The sequence below is a fragment of the Mesoplodon bidens genome, assembly GCF_964165515.1.
Source record: "Mesoplodon bidens genome assembly, contig: HAP1_SCAFFOLD_47, whole genome shotgun sequence".
Lineage (NCBI taxonomy): Eukaryota > Metazoa > Chordata > Mammalia > Artiodactyla > Ziphiidae > Mesoplodon > Mesoplodon bidens.
In genome coordinates, this window is record NW_027671336.1 from 2,720,787 (window position 1) to 2,742,179 (window position 21,393).

The window sequence follows — 21,393 nt, forward strand, 5'->3', positions numbered from 1 at the left end:
TCCTGTGCTTTAAAGGCGATTCCAACGTACCTCTTGAAATCTGTTTCCTGCTATTCTGCCTCGCTTTCATGTCCGCCTCGTTGCCTTCCCTAAACAGATTTTTGGACGATAGTTGTCCTATATTACTCTGCCAGTTTGTGAATTGCTGTGCCCCTGAGCTCCATTTTTCAAGTCGTTTTTTGTGAGCTGTACACAAGGCCAAAATTTTGGTTCAGGACCTATACTGGTTCCAGGTGGGTGGCTGTAACTCTGGTTAATTATTCTTCCTTCCGGGAAATTAGAGTGACATGTGCCCTTCCAAATGCCTAACAGCTACTCTATCATTGGTTCTCCCTCTTCCCTTCCATCCTCTGCCAAATTGGCAAACTGTGCGAACCAGGAGGTTAAAGGGGTTGTCTCTCCAAGTTGGGAGATTGATAGTAAAGCAGTTGGAAAGTCAAACCGGAGCACCAGGAGAGGGACTACTCGTTGAGTTTTAGAAACCTTTTGTATTCACAGTGTGTCCATTCTCTAGGTTTCCCGTACATGTTATAGCTCTAGTAATATTCCCTACAACATAGAGAGTTGGGACACATGGAATGGGGGCCATGCATTTTTGATTTAAAGGGTCTGCATTTGCTCACCCTATCTCACCAATCCTCTCAGTCCCAAGTGTCCAGCCTTATGCCACATCCAGCTGTCATTGTAGATAGTGTCATTCCAGGTTTCATCAGAGACCCTGAAGGAAATGTAAAGAATTACCCTGTTTTTTGGTTTTGTTTTTGAAATTCCTTTTTATAGTGGGTTTGAGCTGATTCTCGCTGCCATGTTTGTGCCAGTCTAGACACACTTGATTCCCTTACAGAGACATATCAATACATAGGTTTTAAGCTTCTTACCAGTCAGATCTATTCCTCTGTGGGAAATATGGGGTTTTGAGTCCCTTTCACTAACGAAGGTGTAGGTCTTGTGTATTCCACAGTTGGTTTTAGAAATGGTACCTGTACTTATATCAAACTCTGGTTTTATCCATCACCCCACCTCTCCTTTCCCCTTAAGCAGGCACAAGAGTGTTTTCTAAATGTGAGACTCTGTTCTCTTTCCTAACTCAGTTCATGTGTAGCCATGTTTACAGGATCTTCATAAGTGATATCTTATGATAAGTTTCTTTTTCTGTGTGACTTATTTCACTTAGAATCATCGTACCTGAATCCACTCACTTTGCTGCTCCTGGTCTTATGACATTGATTTCATGGCTGAGGGATATTCCATCGTACATATATACCACAGTTTTTTGAACCATTTTTATATTTCCTTGGATATTGAACGTGTACCCAAGTTGAGGTTCTTGTAAGCAGTGCAGCCCTAAATTTGGGGGTGGCTCTGTCTTATTGATTTTCAGTTTTCCCAAGGTATATTCCCTAGACTGGAAGTGCCCTTGGCTCTGTAGCTCTGTTGTTTTCTTGTTTTAGGGAACGCAATGCACTCCTCCAGTGAGGCAGTTGGCAATTTACATCCCGCCCATCAGCATAACAAGCCTCCCTCATCTCCAGGGCCTGTCTTGCCTTTCTGGTTTTTACACATTTTGTGGATGTCTCTTTTGACCGGTGGGAAGTGATACTTCTTTGTAGTGCAGATTTGAATTGACGTCTTGCTTGCTTGGCCAAAAAGGGCGTATGCGTTTTCTCCTGAATATATTCAGGACAAAACACATACGCCCTTTTTGGCCAAGTGCGTCTTTGTCGAAGTTGTGCCCTTCTTCCTGTGCTTTAAATGCGATTCCAACGTACCTCTAGAAATCTGTTTCCTGCCATTCTGCCTGGCTTTCAAGTCCGCCTCGTTGCCTTCCCTGAACAGATTTTTGGACGATAGTTGTCCTTTATTACTCTGCCAGTTTGTGAATTGCTGTGCCTCTGAGCTCCATTTTTCAACTCGTTTTTTGTGAGCTGTACGCAAGTCCAAAATTTTGGTTCAGGACCTATACTGGTTCCCGGTGGGTGGCTGAGACTCTGGTTAATTCTTCTTCCTGCCAGGATATTAGAGTGACATGTGCCCATCCAAATGCCTAACAGCTACTCTCTCATTGGTTCTCCCACTTCCCTTCCATCCTCTGCCAAATTGGCAACCTTTGCGAACCAGGAGGTTAAAGGGGTTGTCTCTCCAAGTTGGGAGATTGATAGTAAAGCAGTTGGAAAGTCAAACCGGAGCACCAGGAGTGGGACTACTAGTTGAGTTTTAGAAACATTTTGTATTCACAGTGTGTCCATTCTCTAGGTTTCCCGTACATGTTATAGCTGTAGTAATATTCCCTTCAACCTGGAGAGTTGGGACCCATGGAATGGGGGCCATGCATTTTTGCTTTAAAGGGTCTGCATTTGCTCACCCAATCTCACCAATCCTCTCAGTCCCAAGTGTCCAGCCTTATGCCACATCCAGCTCTCATTGTAGATAGGGTCATTCCAGGTTTCATCAGAGACCCTGAACGAAATGTAAAGAATTTCCCTGTTTTTTGGTTTTGTTTTTCAAATTCCTTTTTATAGTGCGTTTGAGCTGATTCTCGCTGCCATGTTTATGCCAGTCTAGACACACATGATTCCCTTACAGAGACATATCAATACATAGGTTTTAAGATTCTTACTAGTCAGATCTATTCCTCTGCGGGAAATATGGGGTTTTGAGTGCCTTTCACTGAGAAAGGTGTAGGACTTGTCTATTCCACAGTTGGTTTTAGAAATGGTACCTGTGCTCATATCAAACTCTGGTATTATGCATCACCCCACCTCTCCTTTCCCCTTAAGCAGGCATAAGAGTGTTTTCTAAATGTGAGACTCTGTTCTCTTTCCTAACTCAGTTCATGTGTAGCCATGTTTACAGGATCTTCATAAGTGATATATTATGATAAGTTTCTTTTTCTGTGTGACTTATTTCACTTAGAATCATCGTACCTGAATCCACTCACTTTGCTGCTCCTGGTCTTATGACATTCATTTCATGGCTGAGGGATATTCCATCGTACATAAATACCACAGTTTTTTGAACCATTTTTATATTTCCTGGGATATTTATGGTGTACCCAAGTTGAGGTTCTTGTAAGCAGTGCAGGCCTACATTTGGGGGTGGCTCTGTCTTATTGATTTTCAGTTTTCCCAAGGTATATTCCCTAGACTGGAAGTGCCCTTGGCTCTGTAGCTCTGTTGTTTACTTGTTTTAGGGAACGCAATGCAGTCCTCCAGTGAGGCAGTTGGCAATTTACATCCCGCCCATCAGCATAACAAGGCTCCCTGTTCTCCAGGGCCTGTCTTGCCTTTCTGGTTTTTACACATTTTGTGGATGTACCTTTTGACCGGTGGGAAGTGATGCTCCATGACCCCTGCCATCACAATGTTCCACGACCTTGTCATCACAAGGCTCCATGACACTTGACATCACAATGTTCCAAGAACCCTGTAATCACAATGCTCAATGCCCTTGTCATCACAAAGCTCCATGACACATGTCATCAGAATGTTCCATGGCCTTCTCATCAAAATGCTCCATTCTCTTGTCATCAAAATGCTCCAAGACCCCTGTCATCAAATTGCTCCATGCCCCTGTTCATCTCAATGCACCAAGAACCCTGTCATCACAATGCATCATGCACATCATCATAATGCTTCAGGCTATTGTCATCACAAAGAAATCAAAATGCTCCATGGCCTCTGTCATCACAATGCTCCATGACCCCTGTCATCACAATACTCCATGAATATTATCAGAACAATTCTCCATGACATTCTCTTCGCAATGCTCCATGACCACTATCATCACAATGCACCATGATAACTGGGATCACAACACTCCATCACACGTGACAACACAAAGATCCGGGACTCTAGTCATCACATTGCTCCATTCCCTAGTCATTACAATGCTCCGTGACACCATTCATAACAATGCTTCATAACGTTAGTCATCACAGTGATCCAAGCCCACGTCATCACAGGGCTCTGTGACATTTGTGACCACAATGCTCCATGAAATTTTCATCACAATGCACCATGACCCTTGTCATCACAATGCTCCATGCCTTTGTCAGAACAATACTCCATTACCCATGTCATCACAATGTGCCATGCGCTTGTCATCACAATGCTCGTTGCCTTTGTCAGAAAAATGCTCCATTACCCATGTCATTACAATGTGCCATGCGCTTGTCATCACAGTGCTCCACAATCTTGTCATCACAATGCTCCATAAACATTGTCTTCACAATGTTACATGTACTTCTCATCAAAATGCTCTCTCACCACTGATATCACAATGTTACATCACTATTCGTCACAATACTCCCTCACCCCAGTCATCACAATTTTCCATGACTCCTGTCTTCACAATTCTACATGCACTTTTCATCACAATGTTCGATTACCCCTGACATTGCAATGTTCCATAACCCCTGTCATCAAAATGTTCCATGACACTTTTCATCAAATTGCTCCATGAACCTGTCATCACAATACTCCATGCCCTTTTCATCACAATGCTCCATGACCTTTGTCATCACAACTCACAATACACATGGCATCACAATGCTCCCTGACACTTGTCGTCAGAATGCTCCTTGAACCCTGTCATGACAAGGCTCCATGCCTTTCTCATCACAATGATCCATGCCGTTTTCATTACAATGCTCCAAGACCCCTGTAATCACAGTGCTCCATGCCCTTGTCATCACAAAGCTCAATGACGCAAGTCATTAGAATGCTCCTTGGCCTTCTCCTCACAATGCTCCATGCCCTTGTCATCACAATGATCCAAGACCCCTGTAATCACAGCGGCCGATGCCACTTTTCATCAGTATGCTCCATGAGGTTTGTCATCACAAGGCTCCATGGTTTTCTCATCACAATGCTCCAGGGCCTTGTCATCACAATGCTTCACCACATTGTCATGAAAATTCTCAATGGCCCTTGTCATCATAATGCTCCAAGCCCTAGTCATCAAAATGCTGCATTATACTTGTCATTACAATCCTCCATTACATTTGGCATCACAGTGCTCCCTGCCATTGTCAGCACAATGGACCATGAGATATGACATCACAATGCTCCCTGACACCTGTCTTTACAATACTCCATGACCTTCATCACAATTCTCCATGCCCTTGCCATCACAATGCAGCATGTCCACTGTCATCAAAATAATCTATGAAACTTGTCAGACCAATGCTCCATGCCCCTGTCATCACAATGCTCCATGCCCTTGCCATCACAATGCTCCAGGACCCTTGTCATCACAATGCTCCGTGACTCCAGTCGTCACAATACTTCATAACGTTTGTCATCACAATGGTCCATGCCCGCATCATCACAAGGCTCTGTGACCATTGTAACCACAATGATCCATGAACTTTTCATCACAATGCTCCGTAACCATTGTCATCACAATGCTCCATGCCTTTGTCAAAACAATGCTACATGACCCTTGTCATCACAATGTGCCACGCACTTTTCATCACAACGGTCCACAATATTGTCATCGCTAAGCTCCATAAACCTTGTAATCACAATGCTCCATGCACTTCTTATCCAAATGTTCTCTCACCTGAGATATCACAATGTTCCATCACTAGTAATCACATTACTCCCTCACACCTCTAATCACAATGTTCCATGATCCCTGTCATCACAATGCTGCATGCCCTTATCATCACAATGTTCCATAACCCCTGTCATCCAAATGCTCCATGACCCTTTTCATCCCAAAGCTCCATGACCCCTGCCATCACAATGTTCTATAACCCCTGTAATCAAAATGTTCCATTACACTTTTCATCAAATTGTTGCATGACCCTGTCATCAAAATGCTCCCTGCCTTTCTCATCACAATGCACCACGCCCTTGTCATCAAAATGGTCCATGACCTTTGTCATCACAAAGCTCCATGACACTTGGCATCACAATGCTCCATGTCATTTTCATCACAAATCTCCATGAACCCTCTCATCACATTGCTCCATGCCTTTGCCATCACAAAGCTCCATGACACATGTCATCACAATGCTAGATGCCTTTCTCATCACAATGCTCCATGCCCTTGCCATCACAATGCTCCATTGCCTCTGTCATGACAATGCTCCATGACCCCGGCCATCACGATGTTCCATGGCCTTGTCATCACAAGGCTCCATGACCCTTCTCATCAAAATGCTCCATTACCCCTGTCATAACAATGCTCCATGACCCCTGCCTTCACAATGTTCCACTGCCTTGTCATCACAAGGCTCCATGACCCTTGCCATCACAATTCTCCAAGACTCTGGTAATCACAATGCTCCATGCCCTTTTCATCACAAAGCTCCATGACGCATGTCATCAGAAGGTACCATGGCCTTCTCATCACAATGCTCCAAAACCCCTGTAATCACAATGCTCCATGCCCCTATTCATCTCAATGTTCCATGAACCCTGTCATCACAATGTACCATGCCCATCATGATAATGCTTCAGGCTGTTGTCATCACAGTGAAATCAAAATGCTCAATGACCTCTGTCATCATAATGCTCCCAAGCCTGGTGATCACAATGTTCCATAACACTTATCATCACAACAGCCCTGACGCTCATCATCACAATTATCCATGGTCCTCTCATCACAGTGCTCCATGAAATTTGTCATCACAATGTTCAATACACTTGTCATCACAATGTTCCCTGACACTTGTTGTCTGTATGCTCCATGAACCCTGTCATGGAAAGGCTCCATGCCTTTTTCATCACAATGCTCCATGCCCTTGTCATCACAAAGCTCCTTGACGCCTGTCAGCAGAGTGCTCCATGGACTTTCCCTCACAATGCTCCAAGCCCTTGTTATCACAAAGCTCCAAGACCCCTGTAATCACAATGCTCCATGCCCCTTTTCATCAGAATGCTCCATGAGACTTGTCATCACAAGTCTCCATGTTTTTCTCATCACAATGCTCCAGGACCTTGTCATCACTATGCTCCATTCCCTTGTCATCACAATGCCCCATGACCCCTGTCTTCACAATACTCCATGAATATTTTCAGCCCAATGCTCCATGACCTTCTCATCACAATGCTCCATGACCAATATCATCACAATGCTCCATGACCACTGTCATCACAAACCTCCATGACACCTGACAACACAATGATCCGAGACCCGTGTCATCACAATGTTCCTTTCCCTAGACATCACAATGCTCCATGACCCCACTCATCACAATACCCCATGAATATTTTCAGCCCTATGCTCCATGACCCTGGTCATCACAATGATCCATGCCCTTGTCATCCCAATGATCCATGACCCCTGTATTCACAATGTTCCGTGACGCTTGTCATCACAGTGCTCCATGACACCTATCATCACAATGCTCCATGCCTTTGTCAGCAAAATGCTACATGACCTTGTCATTACAATGCTCTATGCGCTTGTCATCACAATACTCAATTACCAATGTCATCACAATCATCCATGAACCGTGGGATCACATTGTTTCATGACCTAGTCATCACAATGCTCCATGCTCCTTCAAATCAAAATGATCCATGACCTCTGTCATCACAATGCTCCAAAACCTTGTGATCACAATGTTCCATAACACTTGTCATCACAACGCTCCATGATGCCTGTCATCACAATCCTCCATGCCCTTTTCATCACAATGCTCCATGACCTTTGTCATCACAATTCTCAATACACTTGTCATCACAATGCACCCTGACACTTCTCACAATGCTCCTTGAACCCTGTCACGAAAAAGCTCCATGCCTTTTTCCTCACAGTACCCCATGCCGTTTTCATCACAATGCTCCAAGCCATTGTCATCAAAATACTCCACAAGCTTGTCATCAGAATGCTCCAGAACTTTTGTCATCACAGTTCTCCATGAACTTGTCAGCACAATGCTCCCTGACCCTTGTCATCACAATGCTCCAAGCCATTGTCATCACAATGCTCCAAGAGCACTGTAATCACAATGCTCCATGCCACTTTTCATCTAAATGCTCCATGAACCCTGATATCACAATGCATCATGCCCATCATCATAATGCTTCCGGCTATTGTCAGCGCAATGAAATCAAAATTATCCATGACCTCTCTCATCACAAGGCTCCATGACCCCTGTCATCACAATACTCCATGAACATTATCAGCCCTATGCTCCATGACCCTTGTCATCACAATGATCCATGCCCTTCTCATCCCAATGCTCCATGACCCATATATTCACAATGCTCCGTGACGCTTGTCATCACAGTGCTCCATGACACATGTCATGACAATGCTCCATGCCTTTGTCAGCAAAATTCTACATGACCTTGTCATTACAATGCTCTATGCGCTTGTCATCAAAATACTCCATTACCATTGTCATCACAATCCTCCATGAAACTTGGGATCACATTGCTTCATGCCCTTGTCATCGAAATGCTCCATGCTCCTTGAAATCTAAATGATCCATGACCTCTGTCATCACAATGCTCCAAACCCTTGTGATCACAAACTTCCATAACACTTGTCATCACAACGCGCCATGATGCCTGTCATCACAATACTCCATGTACTTTGCATCACAATGCTCCATGACCTTTGTCATCACAATCCTCAATACACTTGTCATCACAATGCTCCCTGACTCGTGTCGTCATAATGCTCCTTTAACACTGTCATGAAAAGGCTCCATGCATTTTTCATCAAAATGCCTCATGCCGTTTCCATCACAATACTCCATGCCATTGTCATCAAAATACACCACAAGCTTGTCATCAGAATGCTCCATGACCATTGTCATCACAATTCTCCATGCACATGTCAGCACAATGCTCCCTGACCTTTGTGCTCACAATGCCCCAAGCCATTGTCATCAAAATGCTCCATTACCTTTGTCATCAGAATACTCCATGACACTTGGCATCACAATGCTCCATGCCATTCTCATCACAATGGGCCATTACATATGTCATCGCAATGCTCCCTGACACCTGTCTTCACCATATTGCATGACGTGGTCATCACAGTGTTCCATGACCCCGGCCATCACAATGTTCCACGGCCTCGGCATCACAAGACTCCATGACACTTGTCATCACAATTCTCCAAGACCCCTGTAATCACAATGCTCCATGACCTTGTCATCACAAAGCTCCATGACACATGTCATCAGAATGTTCCATGGCCTTCTCATCCAAATGTTCCATGCCCTTGTCATCACCGTGCTCCAACACCCCTGTAATGACAATGCTCCATGCCCCTTTTCATCAGTATGCTCCATGAGATTTGTCATCACAAAGCTCCATGACACATGTCATCAGAATGTTCCATGGCCTTCTCATCCAAATGTTCCATGCCCTTGTCATCACCGTGCTCCAACACCCCTGTAATGACAATGCTCCATGCCCCTTTTCATCAGTATGCTCCATGAGATTTGTCATCACAAAGCTCCATGGTTTTCTCATCACAATGCTCCATAATTTTTTCATCACAATGCTTCACGACCTTGTCACGAAAATTCTCAATGGCCCTTGTCATCATAATGATCCAAGCCCTAGTCATCACAATGCTCCATTATATTTGTCATCACAATCCTCCATTACATTTGGCATCACCGTGCTCCCTGCCATTGTCATTGCAATGGACCCTGACATATGTCATCACAGTGCTCCCTGACACCTGTCTTCACAATACTGCATGACCGTCTCATCACAATGATCCATGCCCTTTTCATCACAATGCACCATGTCCAATGTCATCACAGTAATCTATGAAACTTGTCAGACTAATGCTCCATGCCCCTGACATCACAATGCTCCATGCCCTTGTCATCACAATGCTCCATTACACCTGTCATAACAATGCTCAATAAACCCTGACATCACAATGTTACACGGTCTTGTCATCACAAGGCTCCATGACACTTGTCATCTCTAGGCTCCAAGACCCCTGTAATCAAAATGCTCCATGCACTTGTCATCACAAAGCTCCATGACACATGTCATCAGAAAGTTCCATGGACTTCTCATCAAAATGCTCCATGCCCTAGTCATCACAGAGCTCCAAGCCCCCTGTAATCACAATGCTCCATGCCCCTTTTCTTCAGTATACTCCCTGAGATTTGTCATCACAAGGCTCCATGGTTTTCTCATCACAATGCTCCAGGAACTTGTCATCACAATGCTTCATGACCTTGTCATGAAAATTCTCAGTGGCCCTTGTCATCATAATGCTCCAAGTCGCAGTCATCACAATGCTCCATTATATTTGGCATCACAATCCTCCATTACATTTGGCATCACAATGCTCCCTGCCATTGTCATCGCAATGGACCATGACTTATGGCATCACAATGCTCCCTGACAACTGTCTTCTCAATATTCCATGACCTTCTCATCACAATCCTCCATGCCCTTGTCATCACAATGCAGCATGTCCACTGTCATCACAATAATCTATGAAAATTGTCAGAACAATGATCCGTGCCCCTGTCATCACAATGCTGCATGCACTTGTGATCACAATGCTCCATGACCCCTCTATTCACAATGCTCCCTGACGCTTGTCCTCACAGTGCTCCATGACACCTGTCATCACAATGCTCCATGCCTTTGTCAGCAAAATGCTACATGACCTTGTCATTACAATGCTCTATGCGCTTGTCATCACAATACTCCATTACCATTGTCATCACAATCCTCCATGAAAGTTGTGATCACATTGCTTCATCCTCTTGTCATCAAAATGCTCCATGCTCCTTGAAATCAAAATGATCCATGACCTCTGTCATCAAAATGCTCCAAACGCTTGTGATCACAAAGTTCCATAACACTTGTCATAACAACGTTCCATGATGCCTGTCATCCCAATACTCCATGCCCTTTTCATCACAATGCTCCATGATCTTTGTCATCACAATTCTCAATACACTTGTCATCACAATGCTCCCTGACACTTGTCGTCAGAATGCTCCTTGAAACCTGTCACAAAAAGGCTCCATGCCTTTTTCATCACAATGCCCCATGCCATTTTCATCACAATGCTCCATGCCATTTTCATCAAAATACTCCACAAGCTTGTCATCAGAATGCTCCATGACCCTTGTCATCACAATTCTCCATGCACTGGTCAGCACAATGCTCCCTGACCCTTGTCATCACAATGCTCCAAGCCATTGCCATCACAATGCTCCATTACCTTTGTCATCAGAATCCTCCATGACACATGGCATCACAATGCTCAATGCCATTGTCATCAAAATGGGCCATTACATATGTCATCACAATGCTCCCTGACAGCTGTCTTCACAATACTGCATGACCTGGTCATCACAATTCTCTATGCACTTGTCGTCACAATGCTCCATGAACCCTCTCATCACAATGCTCCATGACTCCAGTCATCACAATGCTTCATAACCTTTGTCATTACAATGGTCCATGCCCTCGTCATCAACAGTCTCTGTGACCTTTGTAACCACAATGCTCCATGAACTTTTCATCACAATGCTCCTTGATTCTTGTCATCACTATGCTCCATGCCTTTGTAAGAAAAATGCTCCATGACCCTTGTCATCACATTTTGCCACGCGCTTTTCATCACAATGGTCCACAAATTTGTCAGGGCAATGCTCCATAAACCTTTTAATCACAATGCCCCATGCCCGTCTCATCACATTGCTCCATTACACCTGTCATAACATTGCTCCATGACCCTTGCCATCACAATGTTCCACGGCCTTGTCATCACAAGGCTCCATGACGCTTGTCATCACAATGTTCCAAGACCCCTGTAATCACAATGCTCCATGCCCTTGTCATCACAAAGCTCCATGACACATGTCATCAGAATATTCCATGGCCTTCTCATCAAAATGCTCCATGCCCTTGTCATCACAATGTTCCATTACCCCTGTCATAACAATGCTCCCTGACCCCTACCTTCACAATGGTCCCTGCCTTTCTCATCACAATGCACAATGCACTTGTCATCAAAATGCTCCTTGACATTTGTCAGCACAAAGATCCATGACCCTTGACATCACAATGCTCCATGTCATTGTCATCACAATGCTCCATGAACGATCTCATCACATTGCTCCAAGCCCTTTTCATCACAAAGCTCCATGACACATGTCATCAGAATGCTCCATGACCCCTGTAATCACAATGCTCCATGCCCCTTTTCATCTCACTGATCCATGAAGCCTGTCATCACAATGCACCATGCCCATCATCATAATGCTTCATGCTATTGTCATCACAATGAAATCAAAATGCTCCATGACCTCTGTCATCACAATTCTCCATGACCCCTGTTATCACAATAATCCATGAACATTTTCAGCCCAATGTTCCATGACACTTGTCATCACAATCATCCATGCCCTTGTCATACCAATGCTACATGACCCCTGTATTCACAATGCTCCGTGACGCTTGTACTCACAGTGCTCCTTGACACCTGTCATCACAATGCTCCATGCCTTTGTCAGCAAAATGCTACATGACCTTGTCATTACAATTCTCTATGTGCTTGTCATCACAGTACTCCATTACCATTGTCATCACAATCCTCCATGAACCTTGGGATCACATTGCTTCATGCCCTAGTCATCACAATGCTCCATGCTCCTTGAAATCAAAATGATCCATGACCTCTGTTATCACAATGCTCCAAACTCTTGTGATCACAATGTTCAATAAAACTTGTCATCACAACGCTCCATGATGCCTGTTATCACAATACTCCAAGCCCTTTTCATCACAATGCTCCATGACTTTTGTCATCACAATTCTCAATACACTTGTCATCACAATGCTCCCTGACACTTGTCGTCAGAATGCTCCTTGAAACCTGTCAAGAAAAGGCTCCATGCCTTTTTCATCACAATGCCCCATGCCGTTTTCATCACAATGCTCTATGCCATTGTCATCAAAATACTCCACAACCTTGTCATCAGAATCCTCCATGACGTTTGTCATCACATTTCTCCATGCACTTCTCAGGAAAATGCTCCCTGACCCTTGTCATCACAATGCCCCAAGCCATTGTCATCACAATGCTCCATTACCTTTGTCATCAGAATCCTCCATGACACTTGGCATCACAATGCTCCATGCCATTGTCATCACAATGGGCCATTACATATGCCATCACAATGCTCCCTGACACCTGTCTTCACAATACTGCATGACCTGGACATCACAGTGCTGTATGCACTTGTCATCACAATGATCCATGACCCCTGTCATCACAGTGCTCCGTGACTCCAGTCATCACAATGCTTCATAACCTTTGTCATCACAATGGTCCATGCCCTCGTCATCAACAGTCTCTGTGACCTTTTTAACCACAATGATCCATGAACTTTTCATCACAATGCTCTTTGACACTTGTCATCACAATACTCGATGCCCTTTTCATCACAATGCTCCATGACCTTTGTCATCACAATTCTCAATACACTTGTCATCACAATGCTCCCTGACACTTGTCACAATGCTCCTTGAACCCTTTCAGGAAAAGGCTCCATGCATTTTTCATCACAATGCCCCATGCCATTTTCTTCACAATGCTCCATGCCATTGTCATCAAAATACTCCACAAGCTTGTCATCAGAATGCTCCATAACCCTTGTCATCACAGTTCTCCATGCACTTGTCACCACAATGCTCCCTGACCCTTGTCATCCCAATGCTCCAAGCCATTGTCATCACAATGCTCCATTACATTTGTCATCAGAATCCTCCATGACACTTGTCATCACAATGCTCCATGCCATTGTCATCACAATGGGCCATTGCATATGTCATTACAATACTCCCTGACACCTGACTTCACAGTACTGCATGACCTAGTCATCACAATGCTCCATGCCCTTGTCATCACAATGTGCCATTCCAACTGTCATCGCAATAATCCATGAAACTTATTTGACCAATGCTCCATGCCCTTGTCATCACAATGCTCCATGACCTTGTTATCACAATGCACCAGGACCCGTGTTATCACAATGCTTCGTGACTCCAGTCATCACAATGGTTCAGGACCTTTGTCATCACAATGGTCCATGCACTCATCATCAACAGTCTCTGTGACCTTTGTAACCACAATGCTGCATGAACTTTTCATCACAATGCTCTTTAACCCTTGTCATCACAATGCTCTATGCCTTTCTAAGCACAATGCTTCATTACTCTTGTCATCACAAGGCTCCATGTGCTGGTCAGGACAATGCTCCAAGACACATGTCATCACAATGCACCATGGGCTTGTCATCACAGTGCTCCACAATCTTGTCATCACATTGCTCCATAAAACTTGTCATCAAAATGCTCCATGCACTTCTCGACAAAATGCTGTCTCACCAATGATATACAATGTTCCATCACTATTCGTCACAATGCTCCCTCACCCGTCATCACAATGTTCCATGACTCCTGTCTTCACAATGCTACATGCACTTATCATCACAATGTTTGATGACCCCTTACATCACAATGTTCCATAACCCCTGTCATCAAAATGCTTCATAACCCTTTTCATCAAATTGCTCCATGAACCTGTCATCACAATGCTCCCAGCCCTTCTCATCACAATGCACAACGCCCTTGTAATCAAAATGCTCCATGACCTTTGTCATCACAAAGATCCATGACCCTTGGCATCACAATGCTCCATGTCATTGTCATCACAATGTTCCATGAACGCTCTCATCACATTGCTCCATGCCCTTATCATCACAAAGCTCCATGACACATGTCATCAGAATGCTCCATGGACTTCTCATCACAATGCTCCATGCCCTTGCCTTCACAATTCTCCATTACCGCTGTCATAACAATGCTCCATGACCCCTGCCATCACGATGTTCCACGGACTTTTCATAACAAGCCTCCATGACCCTTCTCATCACAATGCTCCAAGACCCCTGTAATCACAATGCTCCATGCCCAATTTCACCTCAATGATCCATGAACCCTGTCATCACAGTGCACCATGCCCATCATCATAATGCTTCATGCTATTGGCATCACAATGAAATGAAAATGCTCCATGACATCTGTCATAACAATGCTCCAAACCCTTGTGATCACAATATTCCATAACACTTTTCATCACAATGCCCCATAATGCTCGTCATCACAATTATCCATGGTCTTCTCATCACAATGCTCCATGACTTTTTTCATCACAATGCTCAATATCTTTGTCATCAAAATGCTCCCTGACACTTGTTGTCTGTATGCTTCTTGCACCCTGTCATGAGAAGGCTCCATGCCTTTTTCATCACAATGATCCATGCCCTTTTCATCAAAATGCTCCAAGACCCCTGTAATCACAATGCTCCATGCCCTTGTCATCACAAAGCTCAATGACGCATGTCACTAGAAGGCTCCTTGGCCTTCTCCTCACAATGCTCCATGCCCATGTCATCACAATGTTCTAAGACCCCTGTAATCACAATGGTCCATGTCCCTTTTCTTCAGTATGCTCCATGAGATTTGTCATCACAAGGCTCCATGGTTTTCTCATCACAATGCTCCAGGCCATTCTCCTCACAATGCTTCATGACCTTGTCATGAAAATTCTCAATGGCCCTTGTCATCATAATGCTCCAAGCCCTAGTCATCATAATTCTCCATTATATTTGTCATCACAATCCTCCATTACATTTGGCATCACAATGCTCCCTGCCATTGTCATCGCAATGGACCATGACATATGTCATCACAATGCTCCCTGACACCTTTCTTCAAAATACTCCTTGAACTTCTCATCACAATGCTCCATGCCCCTTTCATCACAATGCACCATGCCCTTGTCATCACAGTGCTCCATGACCCCTGTCATCACAATGCTCCATGCCCCTGTCATCACAATGTTCCATGATCCCTGTCATCACAATGCTCCGTGACTCCAGTCATCACAATGCTTCATAACATTTGTCATCACAATGGTCCATGCCCGCGTCATCACAAGGCTCTGGGACATTTGTAACCACAATGCTCCATGAACATTTCATCACAATGCTCCGTGACAGTTGTCATCACAATGCTCCATGCCTTTGTCAAAAACATGCTCCATGACCCTTGTCATCACAATGTGCCACCCGCTATTCATCACAACGGTCCACAAATTTGTCATCGCAATGCTCCATAAACCTTGCAATCACAATGCTCCTTGCCCTTTTCATCACAAAGCTCCATTACCCCTCTCATAACAATGCTCCATGAGCCCTGCCATCACAATATTCCACGGCCTTGTCATCACAAGACTCCATGACACATGTCATCACAATGCTCCAAGACCCCTGTAATCACAATGCTCCATGCCCTTGTCATCACAAAGCTCCAGGACACATGTCATCAGAATCTTCCATGGCCTTTTCATCAAAATGCCCCATGCCCTTGTCATCACAATGCTCCAAGACCACTGTAATCACAATGCTCCATGCCCCTTTTCACCAGTATGTTCCATGAGATTTGTCATCACAATGCTCCATGGTTTTCTCATCAGAATGTTCCAGGACCTTGTCATCACAATGCTTCATGACCTTGTCATGAAAATTCTCAATGGCCCATGTCATCATAATGCTCCAAGCCCTAGTCATCACAATGCTCCATTATATTTGTCCTCACAATCCTCCATTTCATTTGGCATTACAATGTTCCCTACCATTGTCATTGCAATGCACCATGACATATGTCATCACAATGCTCCCTGACACCTGTCTTCACAATACTCCATGACCTTCTCATCACAATGATCCATGCGCTTGTCAGCACAATGCACCATGTCCACTGTCATCACAATAATCTATGAAACTTGTCAGAAAAATGCTACATGCCCCTGACATCACAATACTCCATGCACTTGTCATCAAAATGCTCCATGAACCCTGTCATCACAATGCTCCGTGACTCCAGGCATCACAACACTTCATAACATTTGTCATCACAATGGTTCATGCCCGCGTCTTCAAAAGCCTCTGTGACCTTTGTAACCACAATGCTCCATGAATTTTCCATCACAATGCTCCGTGACCCTTGTCATCACAATGCTCCATGCATGTGTCAGAAAAATGCTCCATGACCCTTGTCATCACGATATGCCACGCTCTTTTCATCACAACGGTCCACAATTTTTCATGGCAATGCTCCATAAATCTTGTAATCTAAATGCTCCATGCCCTTCTCATCACAATGCTCCATTACCACTATCATAACAATGCTCCATGACCCTTGCCATCACAATGTTCCACGGCCTTGTCATCTCAATGCTCCATGACACTTGTCATCACAATGCTCCAAGACCCCTGTATTCACAATGCTCCATACCCTTGTCATCACAATGTCAATGACACATGTCATCAGAAAGTTCCATGGCCTTCTCATAAAAATGCTCCTTGCCATTGTCATCACAATGCTCCAAGACCCCTGTAATCACAATGTTCCATGCCCCTATTCATCTCAATGCTCTATGAACCCTGTCATCACAATACTCCATGAACATTTCCAGCCCAATGCTCCATGACCCTTGTCATCCCAATGATCCATGCCCTTGTCATCCCAATGCTCCATGACCCCTGTATTCACAATGCTCTGTGACGCTTGTCATCTCAGTGCTCCATGACACCTGTCATCACAATGCTCCATGCCTTTGTCAGCAAATTGCTACATGACGTTGTCATTACAATGCTCTATGCACTTGTCATCACAATACTCCATTACCATTGTCATCACAATCCTCCATGAACCTTGGGATCACATTGCTTCATGCCCTTGTCATCACAATGCTCCATGCTCCTTGAAATCAAAATGATCCATGACCTCTGTCATCACAATGCTCCAAACACTTGTGATCACAAACTTCCATAACACTTGTGATCACATAGTTCCATAACACTTGTCATCACAACGCTCCGTGATGCCTGTCATCACAATACTCCATGCCCTTTTCATCACGATGTTCCATGACCTTTGTCATCACAATTCTCAATACACATGTCATCACAATGCTCCCTGACACTTGTCTTCAGAATGCTCCATGAACCCTGTCACGAAAATTCTCCATGCCATTTTCATCACAATGCTCCATGCCGTTGTCATCAAAATACTCCACAGCCTTGTCATCAGAATGCTCCATGACTTTTGTCATCACAATTCTCCATCCATTTTCAGCACAGTGCTCCCTGACACTTGTCATCACAATGCTCTAAGCCATTTTCATCACAATGCTGCATTACCTTTGTCATCAGAATACTCCATGACACTTGGCATCACAATGCTCCATGCCATTCTCATCACAATGGGCCATTACATATGTCATCGCAATGCTCCCTGACACCTGTCTTCACCATATTGCATGACGTGGTCATCACAGTGTTCCATGACCCCGGCCATCACAATGTTCCACGGCCTCGGCATCACAAGACTCCATGACACTTGTCATCACAATTCTCCAAGACCCCTGTAATCACAATGCTCCATGACCTTGTCATCACAAAGCTCCATGACACATGTCATCAGAATGTTCCATGGCCTTCTCATCCAAATGTTCCATGCCCTTGTCATCACCGTGCTCCAACACCCCTGTAATGACAATGCTCCATGCCCCTTTTCATCAGTATGCTCCATGAGATTTGTCATCACAAAGCTCCATGACACATGTCATCAGAATGTTCCATGGCCTTCTCATCCAAATGTTCCATGCCCTTGTCATCACCGTGCTCCAACACCCCTGTAATGACAATGCTCCATGCCCCTTTTCATCAGTATGCTCCATGAGATTTGTCATCACAAAGCTCCATGGTTTTCTCATCACAATGCTCCATAATTTTTTCATCACAATGCTTCACGACCTTGTCACGAAAATTCTCAATGGCCCTTGTCATCATAATGATCCAAGCCCTAGTCATCACAATGCTCCATTATATTTGTCATCACAATCCTCCATTACATTTGGCATCACCGTGCTCCCTGCCATTGTCATTGCAATGGACCATGACATATGTCATCACAGTGCTCCCTGACACCTGTCTTCACAATACTGCATGACCGTCTCATCACAGTGATCCATGCCCTTTTCATCACAATGCACCATGTCCAATGTCATCACAGTAATCTATGAAACTTGTCAGACTAATGCTCCATGCCCCTGACATCACAATGCTCCATGCCCTTGTCATCACAATGCTCCATTACACCTGTCATAACAATGCTCAATAAACCCTGACATCACAATGTTACACGGTCTTGTCATCACAAGGCTCCATGACACTTGTCATCTCTAGGCTCCAAGACCCCTGTAATCAAAATGCTCCATGCACTTGTCATCACAAAGCTCCATGACACATGTCATCAGAAAGTTCCATGGCCATCTCATCAAAATGCTCCATGCCCTAGTCATCACAGAGCTCCAAGCCCCCTGTAATCACAATGCTCCATGCCCCTTTTCTTCAGTATGCTCCCTGAGATTTGTCATCACAAGGCTCCATGGTTTTCTAATCACAATGCTCCAGGAACTTGTCATCACAATGCTTCATGACCTTGTCATGAAAATTCTCAGTGGCCCTTGTCATCATAATGCTCCAAGTCGCAGTCATCACAATGCTCCATTATATTTGGCATCACAATCCTCCATTACATTTGGCATCACAATGCTCCCTGCCATTGTCATCGCAATGGACCATGACTTATGGCATCACAATGCTCCCTGACAACTGTCTTCTCAATATTCCATTACCTTCTCATCACAATCCTCCATGCCCTTGTCATCACAATGCAGCATGTCCACTGTCATCACAATAATCTATGAAAATTGTCAGAACAATGATCCGTGCCCCTGTCATCACAATGCTGCATGCACTTGTGATCACAATGCTCCATGACCCCTCTATTCTCAATGCTCCCTGACGCTTGTCCTCACAGTGGTCCATGACACCTGTCATCACAATGCTCCATGCCTTTGTCAGCAAAATGCTACATGACCTTGTCATTACAATGCTCTATGCGCTTGTCATCACAATACTCCATTACCATTGTCATCACAATCCTCCATGAAAGTTGTGATCACATTGCTTCATCCTCTTGTCATCAAAATGCTCCATGCTCCTTGAAATCAAAATGATCCATGACCTCTGTTATCAAAATGCTCCAAACGCTTGTGATCACAAAGTTCCATAACACTTGTCATAACAACGTTCCATGATGCCTGTCATCCCAATACTCCATGCCCTTTTCATCACAATGCTCCATGATCTTTGTCATCACAATTCTCAATACACTTGTCATCACAATGCTCCCTGACACTTGTCGTCAGAATGCTCCTTGAAACCTGTCACAAAAAGGCTCCATGCCTTTTTCATCACAATGCCCCATGCCATTTTCATCACAATGCTCCATGCCATTTTCATTAAAATACTCCACAAGCTTGTCATCAGAATGCTCCATGACCCTTGTCATCACAATTCTCCATGCACTGGTCAGCACAATGCTCCCTGACCCTTGTCATCACAATGCTCCAAGCCATTGCCATCACAATGCTCCATTACCTTTGTCATCAGAATCCTCCATGACACATGGCATCACAATGCTCAATGCCATTGTCATCAAAATGGGCCATTACATATGTCATCACAATGCTCCCTGACAGCTGTCTTCACATTACTGCATGACCTGGTCATCACAATGCTCTATGCACTTGTCATCACAATGCTCCATGACCCCTGTCATCACAATGCTCCATGACTCCAGTCATCACAATGCTTCATAACCTTTGTCATTACAATGGTCCATGCCCTCGTCATCAACAGTCTCTGTGACCTTTGTAACCACAATGCTCCATGAACTTTTCATCACAATGCTCCTTGATTCTTGTCATCACTATGCTCCATGCCTTTGTAAGAAAAATGCTCCATGACCCTTGTCATCACATTGTGCCACGCGCTTTTCATCACAATGGTCCACAAATTTGTCAGGGCAATGCTCCATAAACCTTTTAATCACAATGCCCCATGCCCGTCTCATCACATTGCTCCATTACACCTGTCATAACATTGCTCCATGACCCTTGCCATCACAATGTTCCACGGCCTTGTCATCACAAGGCTCCATGACGCTTGTCATCACAATGTTCCAAGACCCCTGTAATCACAATGCTCCATGCCCTTGTCATCACAAAGCTCCATGACACATGTCATCAGAATGTTCCATGGCCTTCTCATCAAAATGCTCCATGCCCTTGTCATCACAATGTTCCATTACCCCTGTCATAACAATGCTCCCTGACCCCTACCTTCACAATGGTCCCTGCCTTTCTCATCACAATGCACAATGCACTTGTCATCAAAATGCTCCTTGACATTTGTCAGCACAAAGATCCATGACCCTTGACATCACAATGCTCCAT